Here is a 10629-nt window from a genome sequence, read left to right as displayed (position 1 = left end):
GAGACCTCCTGCCAGAAACCAGCACTATCTTACCCGGTGTGTGAGCTACCTTGGAAGCAGAACCCGCAGCCCCGATCAAGCAGCAGATGACCACAGCCCTGGCCGACTTCCTGACAGAAACCTCAAGATATATCCTGAGGCACGACTATCCAGTTAAGTTTCTCCTGGGTTCCCACAGAAATTGGGTGAGATGATGTTCATTGTTGGGGCACCTGGGTGGCTCAGTTGTTTAAGCATCTGACTCTTGATTTCAATTTGGGTCATGATCTTACAGTTGGTGAGATCAAGCCCCGCATTGGGCCGTGCTGACAGCAAGGAGCCTGCTTGGGATTCTCCTCCCTCTCTCTTTCGGCCCCTCCTCTCCTCGGGCACTCATTCATGTGTGTGCTCTCTCTTTCACTCTCTCTCTCTCAAAATAAATTTCAAAATTAATAAATGTTTATTGTTTTAAACCACTAAGTTTTGGGGTGCTTTGTTATGTATTAATAAATAACACAGCCTGATTTTATATGGGTAGATATAACATAATGTATTTAACCATTCTCTGTGTTGAACATTTAGATTGCTTCTAATTTTTCATCATTACAAATAATACTACTATGAAATAAAATTGATAAATAATACATTGCTATTGGGGTGCCTGAGTGGCTCAGTCGATTAAGCGTCTGACTTTGACTCAGGTCATGATCTCACAGCTCATGGGTTCAAGCCCCGCGTCTGGCTCTGTGCTGACAGCTCAGAGCCTGAAGCCTGCTTCGGATTCTGTGTCTCCTTCTCTCTCTGCCCCTCCCCTGCTCACACTCTGTCTCTCTCTCTCTCTCAAAAATAAATAAACATTTAAAAAAATAAAAAAATAATAGTACATTGTTATTTATTAATCTCTTAGAATGCTTCTAACTGCTTAGAAGCGGCATCACCAGGTATGAACCATGTATGTTCCCAGCTGCATTATACAAAAGTATGCATTTCTTTGTAGGCTCAGCTATGTTTTTAAGAATCAAAAGATAAGAAATACCCACTATCACTATTCTTATTTACTGGAGTAAACATACTTAGAAAAGAAAATGAAATTAAAAGTGTAAATGAGGGGCATCTGGGTGGCTCAAAGTCCCACTTTGGTTCAGGCCGTGATCTCACAGTCCATGGGTTTGAGCCCCACATCGGGCTCTGTGCTGACAGCTTGGATCCTGGAGCCTGCTTCCGCTTCTATGTCTCCCTCTCTTTCTGCCCCTCCCCTCCTCACACTCTGTCTCTCTCTCTCTCAAGAATAAACAAACATTATGGGGCGCCTGGGTGGCTCAGCTGATTGAGCATCCGACTTCCACTCAGGTCATGATCTCACGCTCCATGAGTTTGAGCCCCGCGTCGGGCTCTGTGCTGACAGCTCAGAGCTTGGATGGATCCTGCTTCAGATTCTGTGTCTCCCTCTCCCCCTCTCTGCCCCTCTCCTGCTCATGCTCTTTCACTGTCTCTCAAAAATAAATAATCATTAAAACAATTTTTTTTAGGTGTAAATGAGAAGAACAACTTAAATCTCCACTATGTTCATTTAATGTAATGAATATTTCGAAAAACACAGGAGAAACTATTGAAAACCATTGTGAATGATAAGAGAATTCAGTAAGGTGACAAGAGTCCAAAGAACTGTCTGTACACCTGGTTGCGTTCAAGAAGCTTTGAACAGAGGTCTGACCCAGTGTGTTTATAGGCAGTGGCAGGAGAAAAATAGAGCTGCTTCTCGATTATATCCTACTGAGGTCATCTTTCAAGAAACAAATTACACAAACACAATAATTTTAGCTGTAGAGCGCCTAAGTATTACATGTATAACTCTCAAATGTGTGCCCATGCACTTATAAACGCTGATTACTGTGAGGGGTAGTTGTTGCTGGTTTTCAAACTACAATTAGCAGGAGGGAAATAAGGGAGCACATGGTGACTGAAGCAGTTTGTCAGCCTGAACTTCCTCATTCTTTACCTCAATTCCTGTAGCTCCTCATACCCTTCAGATGATCTTTTCTGAGACTAACCAGGAAGATCTTCACTGTTCCTATCTTGCCCCCTGAGTCCCTGTTGAGTCACTCTCCCATTCTTGGCAAGCCCTTACTTGCGAGAGTTCCTGCTAAGTTATCGGGTTCCTACCCCGGAGTGTATGTTCAAACCTAGAAGCCTAACTGGGTCTCTTCCTGAAGGCTTCACTTACAAGATTGCATGTTGGCAACTTTCAACTATCCATGGTCACAGGTCTCAGGAACAGGCGGATCTTGATGCTGAACCACAAATGAGAGTCTGCCTATGAGACTGACCCTCCCTTACCAGATCAACTGATAGACTTAATCAAGATGTGCTGCATTTGCTCATTCTGTGCATATTCTCTGAAGGAGATGTCAGTGATAAGGAAGATGGATAAACATGGTGAAGGGAATAAAGAGAGGGAAAGTGTCCAACAAGTAAACAGAAATCTCCAGAGAGCTTGAACTGTCTATAATCTCATCTGGCACTTTAGGGTCCACCTCCAGACTCCAAGCCCTTGCAGAAATGTTTTAGAAACACTTGACCTTAGTGCCACGTCCAAAAAATAATCCTGAGGCTAAAATGTGTTAAAACGTAGAAAGGTATTGGGGTGTTCGTTCCTGCAGTCTTCCTAGATGTCAGATTGCTGAGTGCACTGGCCACTAAAAGAGCCTCCAGGTCCCCACCCCAGGGTATGGGTGCAGACACTGTGAAGGAGGAGGAGTGTTTAAATGGCTTTTCAAGCACATGCAGAGAAGAATTTATTAATCTAGGTAAAGGCCGCAAATTGCCAGAAGGAAACATGCAGACGGTTGCAGTAATCTGCACACCTTCTCTGAAGGGAACTACAGGGATCAGACCCTCCAATATCAGCAGATAAAGGTGGGGCTTGTGAGAAACTCTCATTCTTAGCTCGGTGAAATCCACGCTGAAGCAAGAGCCACGTTTATGCATAATAAATTGCAACCTGGGCCTATAGAGAGCAGAGTTTTAAATAGTTAGAAAGAGAAAAAATATGAGAAAGTCATCCCCAGCATTCACCCTTCTAAGAGGCTATTAAAATATCACATCCTGGAATCTCCAGAGCATGAATTTTCCATCATGGCTTTACAGCACTTTACCATCTTTCCATCTCTCCCACGAGATATTAAGTAATTCACAAAACAGATTTACAATTATTTTTATTTCTTATGAATATATAGCATATCACATTTGGTGAGTCAGAGAGGAAATTTGACATAAAATAAAAATAGGATCTTGTGAACTAAAAAAAAAAAGGTTGAAAAGCATGGCTCTGTAGATAACTCTGGCTTATTAAATGGATGTAGAGCAGAAAAACGCATCAATGTCCTTTTTGAAAGTCAGAGATGTTTTCATTCTTTGGGGTTTTAACAGTGATTCATGTTGAATTTCAAAAGCTCATGTCTCAGCCCATGATTCAGTTAGATTCAGCCTCTTCTATGTGCTTGGCACTGGGCTAGGCACCGGTGATACAGAGAGTAATAACACACATCTGCCCAGGGAAAGGACTGGAAGATGACATTTTTGCTATTTTGCTAGCAGAAAGAAACATTGCACCAAGTCAGTTCAGTAAACATTCTGGAGAGCTCATGTTAAGGTCTTGGGCAAAGCCCTGATAACCCCCCAATAATGCTGAGCAGCAAAGGGCTTTTTAAAGCCATATTACATTATTGACTTTGTAATTCATAATGTGCATCCAGACACAGCAGATTTACTTCCCTAATTATGTTTCGCTTATGCTAATATTAAAATTAGCCTGTATTCCCTGACCACCTTCAGAGGAAGAAGGGGCTTTAGAAGCATGCTGGGCAGCAAGATAAAAAAGGAGTCAAGATACCTAAGCCAACAAGGCTTCTCTGTCCCACCCTTTATTCTTCCTCCCCAGGACCTTTTTCCTTTCATTCTTTTTTTTTTCTTTTTCCTATAAATTATGTGTGGCTCCTTAGGAATATGGAAAAGTTTTGTTGCGATCTTTAGAAAATCACGGAGGAGGAAAAGAAAAACACTTTTTAACTTATTGAGCCCCTCCCTACAAAGGGCTAGCTATTATCCTGTTACATAAGTTATCTCTTTTAATCCTCCTGAAAGAGGACTTTCAACGACCTCCATATAGACCTCAAACTTTCTAATTGATTAAGATCTCCTTTCCAGCTTATCTCTGAACTCAGGCAAAAGACCCTTCAGGCAAAGCATCCCCTGATAGGAAAGGAAACTACCCCTCAAACAATAAGGGCAGCCCTGAGTCAGCAAGCCCCTACCCATGATTGACTGCAAGAAAGTGATTGACTTGACCCTCACTGCCCACCTATGCATACCCGCCAAGCTTTGCCCCACTTTTTCCCTAACATAAACCCTGCAGAATTTTTGGCACTTTGGAGACAGTCTTTGAGACACTAGTCAGCTATCTTCCTGGTGTGGGCCTCACTGAACTAAATTCCTTTCTTGTTTCACCTCCACTCATTTCACTGCCTTTGGATTGGTCAGCAGCGAGCGGCTGAACCTGGTCTGTTTGGGACCCCCAAAGCCAGGCGCTCTTATACCCTCACTCCCCAACTATACTCCCTGGAGCCCTGTGAAGTAAGCACTGTCATTGTTTTAAAGATGACAACACTGAAGCACAAACGTATTTGCATAACGAATAAAAGACTGAACCAGAACATGAATACTGATCTATCAATGTTAAGACCTGTTTCTTTCAACCATCCAATAGACTCTAATCTTTAACATCCCAATTTACCAACAGCCCAAGAGAGGAATGTGCAAAGAACCACCAGTTTGCAGAAAAGCTCTTAAGCGTATTTTTCTAAGTGTTCATTTATACTCATCAAAGAAATGCAAATTAAAACTTCACTTATCAATGTATCAGAGCTGCAAAACATTCGATGTCACCCTGTGGCGGTGAGCTGTGGGGAAGCAGGCTTGCTCGTGCACTGTGGGTGACAGTGCAGATGATGGGCACCGTTCCAAGGGCCCCTTGGCAATTCCCACCAAACGACTCTTCTTCCATTTTACCCTTCAGGTATACTTTCATTTGTGAAAAATAACGTATACACAAGAAAAATTATTCACTGCAACTGGAATAGCAAAGGACTGAAACAGCCTGATTTTCATTAATAGGAGACTTATAAATTACGGTCATTCACACAAAGAATTCTATACAACCATTAAAAAAATGAGGATTGTTGTTGATGTAAGTTACTAAGTGAAAAGGAAGGTGCAGAACAAGTACCACGTGCTTCCATTTGTGTGAAGGGGGAAATATATGCAAGTCTTTGTATTTAACTAGACTATTAAGACATTATTAACCATGGATGCCTCCAAGAGGGAGCTGGTGGCGGGGAAGAAGGGCAGATTTGTGCCGTTCGCATTTTGAAACAAGTGTGTAACCTATTTTTTAAAGTAAAAATTACAAATTAAAAAGGATACAAATTAGTTGTCATCAAGAACACCATGTTTAACTCTGAATGATAGAAGCAAGGCGCTGGTGCTAAACCAGTTTAAACCTGAAAGTTGTGCAAGTTGATATAAAGTCACCAGCATTGAGCTTGCTCTCTGGCTGGTCACGTCTTGGGAACTACTTCCTTAAACTGCTGTTAAGGCTATGAGTTGGATGCTTTACTTTCTTTCTTTCTTGAAATAATAATGTTATAACAAGGATGACAACAATTTATGGAAGGGCTGCTCTCTGTAAAACTCAGAATTGAGAGCTGTGGTTCTATCGTTTCATTTAATCTTCCTGATAACCCTATACGGCAGGACTATCAGCCCCATTTTCTTTTTTAATTTTTGTTTTTGAGAGAGAGAGAGAGAGAGAGAGAGAGCGAGCGCATGTCCGGGAGAGAAGGAGGGAGAGAGAGATTCTGAAAGATTAATTTTTTTAAGTTTATTTATTTATTTTGAGAGAGACAGAGAGAGACTGCAAGCAGGGGAGGGGCAGAGAGAGAGAGACAAAGGATCGGAAGAGGGCTCTGCACTGATAGCACAGAGCCCATTGTGGGATTTGAACTCAGAAACAAGATGGTGCAAGAAGGTGACCTGAGCTGAAGTCAGACACTTAATGGACTGAGCCACCCAGGTGCCCCAGAGACAGAGAGAATCTTAAGCAGGCTCTATGCCACAACCCTGGGATCATGACCTGAGCCGAAATCAAGAGTTGGACACTCAACCAACTGAACTACCCAGGCACCCCAGCACCATTTTAAAGGGGAGAAAATACAGACTTGGATAAATGAGTACTGTCTCTTTTAATTGATTTCTAGATAGTATGAAGCAACTGTTCCCCAATACGTATGACTTTGAGAGGCAAAAGAATTTTCTTTGAAAGGCCTTTTAGGATCCACCATGCCACACACAAATGAAGATTATGCCACCGAATTTGTTGCCCAGAAATTATTCGAAAGGACTCTTCTCACATTCAAGTGCTACTCAGTAAAAATAGTCTGTGGATTATACAAGAGATTCTAATGTTTTAAAGCAGGAAAAATCCCATAAAACTCCAGCAGCCAGAGACTCCGTTCACAGTCCCGGTGATTCCCCAGCTGCCGTGTACTCTTTTAACACAAAAAGCAAGTGCTCCTCTTTTAACACAAAAAGCACCAGATTCTGCTCTCACCACACGATGATAAAAATCTCCCCGCATATCCCCTTCCCCATCCCTTGCACTAGCCTCGAGCATCTCCTAGCAAGTTATGGAGTTCAGGATAAAAGTCTGACATGTTAAAAGGTACTTCAGAAACTTTCCACCACAATATCCTTGATAGTTTGTTATTGAAGTAAAGACAACAGAATCAATCATTCAGCCTTGGGCTTGTCCCCCGTCACTGCAGAGGAGGCTTGAACTGAAGTTACCACGCTGGCGAGAAGCGCTTACAAATCGGTTCTCCAATTCCCTGTTGCCCCGGCTGCTACCTCAGTCAGCCCACGCTCTCCAGCCTCCTCGCTCTTAGCCATGAATTGCATCACACCTCACTACAGGCTCCCAGGAGAAGGGCTGCTGTGTTCACATTCAAAGGCAAAGGAGACTGCAAAGAGACGTCCCATCAAGTTGCCATTTGGGCTCTCGGTGGGTTTCCAGTGTGCTATGAGGATTGCGTTCGAATTCAAACTTCTTGAGGATAAAAACTCCTAGCTGCTATTGGTGCTACTCTGAGGGCAGGAGGTGGGGTGTGGAGCACAGGATAGGGACGTCATAGAAAACATTTTATGGTTTCCTGTCTCACATTTAGGTCCTTTATCCATTTTGAGTTTATTTTTGTAAATGGTGTGAGAAAGTGGTCTAGTTTCAACCTTCTGCATGTTGCTGTCCAGTTCTCCCAGCACCATTTGTTAAAGAGGCTGTCTTTTTTCCATTGGATGTTCTTTCCTGCTTTGTCAAAGATGAGTTGGCCATACGTTTGTGGGTCTAGTTCTGGGGTTTCTATTCTATTCCATTGGTCTGTATGTCTGTTTTTGTGCCAATACCATGCTGTCTTGATGATTACAGCTTTGTAGTAGAGGCTAAAGTCTGGGATTGTGATGCCTCCTGCTTTGGTCTTCTTCTTCAAAATTCCTTTGGCTATTCGGGGCCTTTTGTGGTTCCATATGAATTTTAGGATTGCTTGTTCTAGTTTCGAGAAGAATGCTGGTGCAATTTTGATTGGGATTGCATTGAATGTGTAGATAGCTTTGGGTAGTATTGACATTTTGACAATATTTATTTTTCCAATCCATGAGCAGGGAATGTCTTTCCATTTCTTTAAATCTTCTTCAATTACCTTCATAAGCTTTCTATAGTTTTCAGCATACAGATCCTTTACAGGAGAAAGCAGGAAAAGACCTCTCTGACCTCAGCGGTAGCAATCTCTTACTCGACACATCCCCAAAGGCAAGGGAATTAAAAGCAAAAGTGAATTACTGGGACCTTATGAAGATAAAAAGCTTCTGCACAGCAAAGGAAACAACCAACAAAACTAAAAGGCAACCAACGGAATGGGAAAAGATATTTGCAAATGACATATCGGACAAAGGGCTAGTATCTAAAATCTATAAAGAGCTCACCAAACTCCACACCCGAAAAACAAATAACCCAGTGAAGAAATGGGCAGAAAACATGAATAGACACTTCTCTCAAGAAGACATCCAGATGGCCAACAGGCACATGAAAAGATGTTCAGCGTCGCTCCTTATCAGGGAAATACAAATCAAAACCACACTCAGGTATCACCTCACGCCAGTCAGAGTGGCCAAAATGAACAAATCAGGAGACTATAGATGCTGGAGAGGATGTGGAGAAACGGGAACCCTCTTGCACTGTTGGTGGGATTGCAAATTGGTGCAGCCGCTCTGGAAAGCAGTGTGGAGGTTCCTCAGAAAATTAAAAATAGACCTACCCTATGACCCAGCAATAGCACTGCTAGGAATTTACCCAAGGGATACAGGAGTACTGATGCATAGGGGCACTTGTACCCCAATGTTCATAGCAGCACTCTCAACAATAGCCAAATTATGGAAAGAGCCTAAATGTCCATCAACTGATGAATGGATAAAGAAATTGTGGTATATATACACAATAGAATACTACGTGGCAATGAGAAAAAATGAAATATGGCCTTTTGTAGCAACGTGGATGGAACTGGAGAGTGTAATGCTAAGTGAAATAAGCCATACAGAGAAAGACAGATACCATATGGTTTCACTCTTATGTGGATCCTGAGAAACTTAACAGGAACCCATGGGGGAGGGGAAGGAAAAAAAAAAAAGAGGTTAGAGTGGGAGAGAGCCAAAGCATAAGAGACTGTTAAAAACTGAGAACAGGGGCGCCTGGGTGGCGCAGTCGGTTAAGCGTCCGACTTCAGCCAGGTCACGATCTCGTGGTCCGTGAGTTCGAGCCCCGCGTCGGGCTCTGGGCTGATGGCTCAGAGCCTGGAGCCTGTTTCCGATTCTGTGTCTCCCTCTCTCTCTGCCCCTCCCCAGTTCATGCTCTGTCTCTCTCTGTCCCAAAAATAAATAAATGTTGAAAAAAAAATTAAAAAAAAAAAAACAACAAACTGAGAACAAACTGAGGGTTGATGGGGGGTGGGAGGGAGGGGAGGGTGGGTGATGGGTATTGAGGAGGGCACCTTTTGGGATGAGCACTGGGTGTTGTATGGAAACCAATTTGTCAATAAATTTCATATATATATATATATATAAAAAAATTAATTAATTAAGTTTAAGAAATGTACATAAAAAAAAGAATAAAAAAAAACGAAGAAAACATTTTATTTTCCCTTTGGGTTTGGTTTATTGTTTCCACGTGATTCAATCTGATGAGACATGGTATAATCACCTATTTACAGCAAGGCATCGTCTTAGCCCTCAAGGATACAGGCAAACACAAAACCAAGTCCCTGCCTCCAAGGAGTTTAATATTCTACTGGATGATACAGAAATACACAAGTAATTACAAATAATTTGTCAGGTAAGTGATACGTGACACAGACAAAAATTAAACCAAATAAGGGAGTAGAAACTAACGAGGGGTACATTCTGGTTAGGGGGGCCACGGGAGGTGTCTCTGAGGAGGGGCCACTTCCAAAGACACCTGAATGAAGCCTGTAGCTATCCTGAGAAGAGAGTCCAATGCAGAGGGAACAGCAAGTTCAAGGTCTCAAGACAGGAGTGGGTTTGGCAGAAATAGTGGAGGTCTACGTAGGGAGGATGAAGGAGGCAAAGGAAGAGTGGAAGGAAAGAAAAGGGGTCAGAAAAATAGCTAAGATTCCTGAAGGAGACTGTAGGTCATGATAAGGACTTTGGACATGGGGAAGCCATTGAAAGGTTTTGAGCAGGTGACATGATTTGCTATATATGTTAAACTCACATCTTTGGAATCTCTATCTCAAAATAAAAAGTTTTTAAAAATTATATCTCTGGTTACTGGGTGGAGAGTAGACTATTGGGGATATAATAGGCCAACTCTAAGATGGCCCCCACTGATTCTCATCTTCTGGTGTTCCTGCCCCTCTATATTTCCCTTGAGTACAGGCCGCACTCACTGACTCACTTATAATGAATAGAATATGACAGAAGTAACAGGGTGTCACTTTTGAGATTAGAATACAACAAGACTATGGCTTCCATCTTGAACACTCTCTCTTACATTTCCTCTCTCGCTCTCTCTTAGGTCACTCACTCTTGGGGAAGCCAGCTGCCATATTGTGAGCCACCTTATGAAGAGGTCCACAGGCTATGACAAGGAATGAGGACCTGCAGTCCAAGGCCCATGAGGAGCCGAAGCCTGTGACAGCCACATGACTGATCTTGGAAGTAGATCCTCGTGCCCTAGCCAAATCTTCAGATGACTGAAGCCCTGATCAACAAGTGGACTATTACTTCGCAAGGATCTTTGAGCCAGAGGCACCCAACTAAACTGCTCTGGGTTTCCTGGGGCACCTGGGTGGCTCAGTCAGTTAAGTGCCTGACTCGACTTTGGCTCAGGTCATGATCTCACAGTTTGTGAGTTTGACCCCCACGTCAGGCTCTGTGCTGACAGCTCAGAGCCTGGATCCTGCTTCAGGTTCTGTGTTTCCCTCTCTCTCTGCCCTTCCCCTGCTCATGCTCTGTCTCTCTCTGTCAAAA

At 42.8% G+C, this 10629-nt stretch overlaps 1 long non-coding RNA gene across 1 annotated transcript; it reads left to right on the top strand.

Moving 5' to 3' along the window:
* Nucleotides 1–97: 97 nt before the first annotated feature.
* LOC115511568 lies at nt 98–10508 on the top strand. Its single transcript, XR_003968103.1, has 3 exons — nt 98–185; nt 9351–9472; nt 10175–10508. It is a non-coding gene; the product is annotated as an uncharacterized LOC115511568 (long non-coding RNA).
* Nucleotides 10509–10629: the final 121 nt, after the last annotated feature.

Source organism: Lynx canadensis, chromosome B1, assembly GCF_007474595.2.
Source record: "Lynx canadensis isolate LIC74 chromosome B1, mLynCan4.pri.v2, whole genome shotgun sequence".
In the NCBI taxonomy this organism is placed as follows: Eukaryota; Metazoa; Chordata; class Mammalia; order Carnivora; family Felidae; genus Lynx; species Lynx canadensis.
The sequence above is the reverse complement of the archived record's forward strand: the minus strand, read 5'-3'. Positions and strand labels throughout refer to the sequence as shown.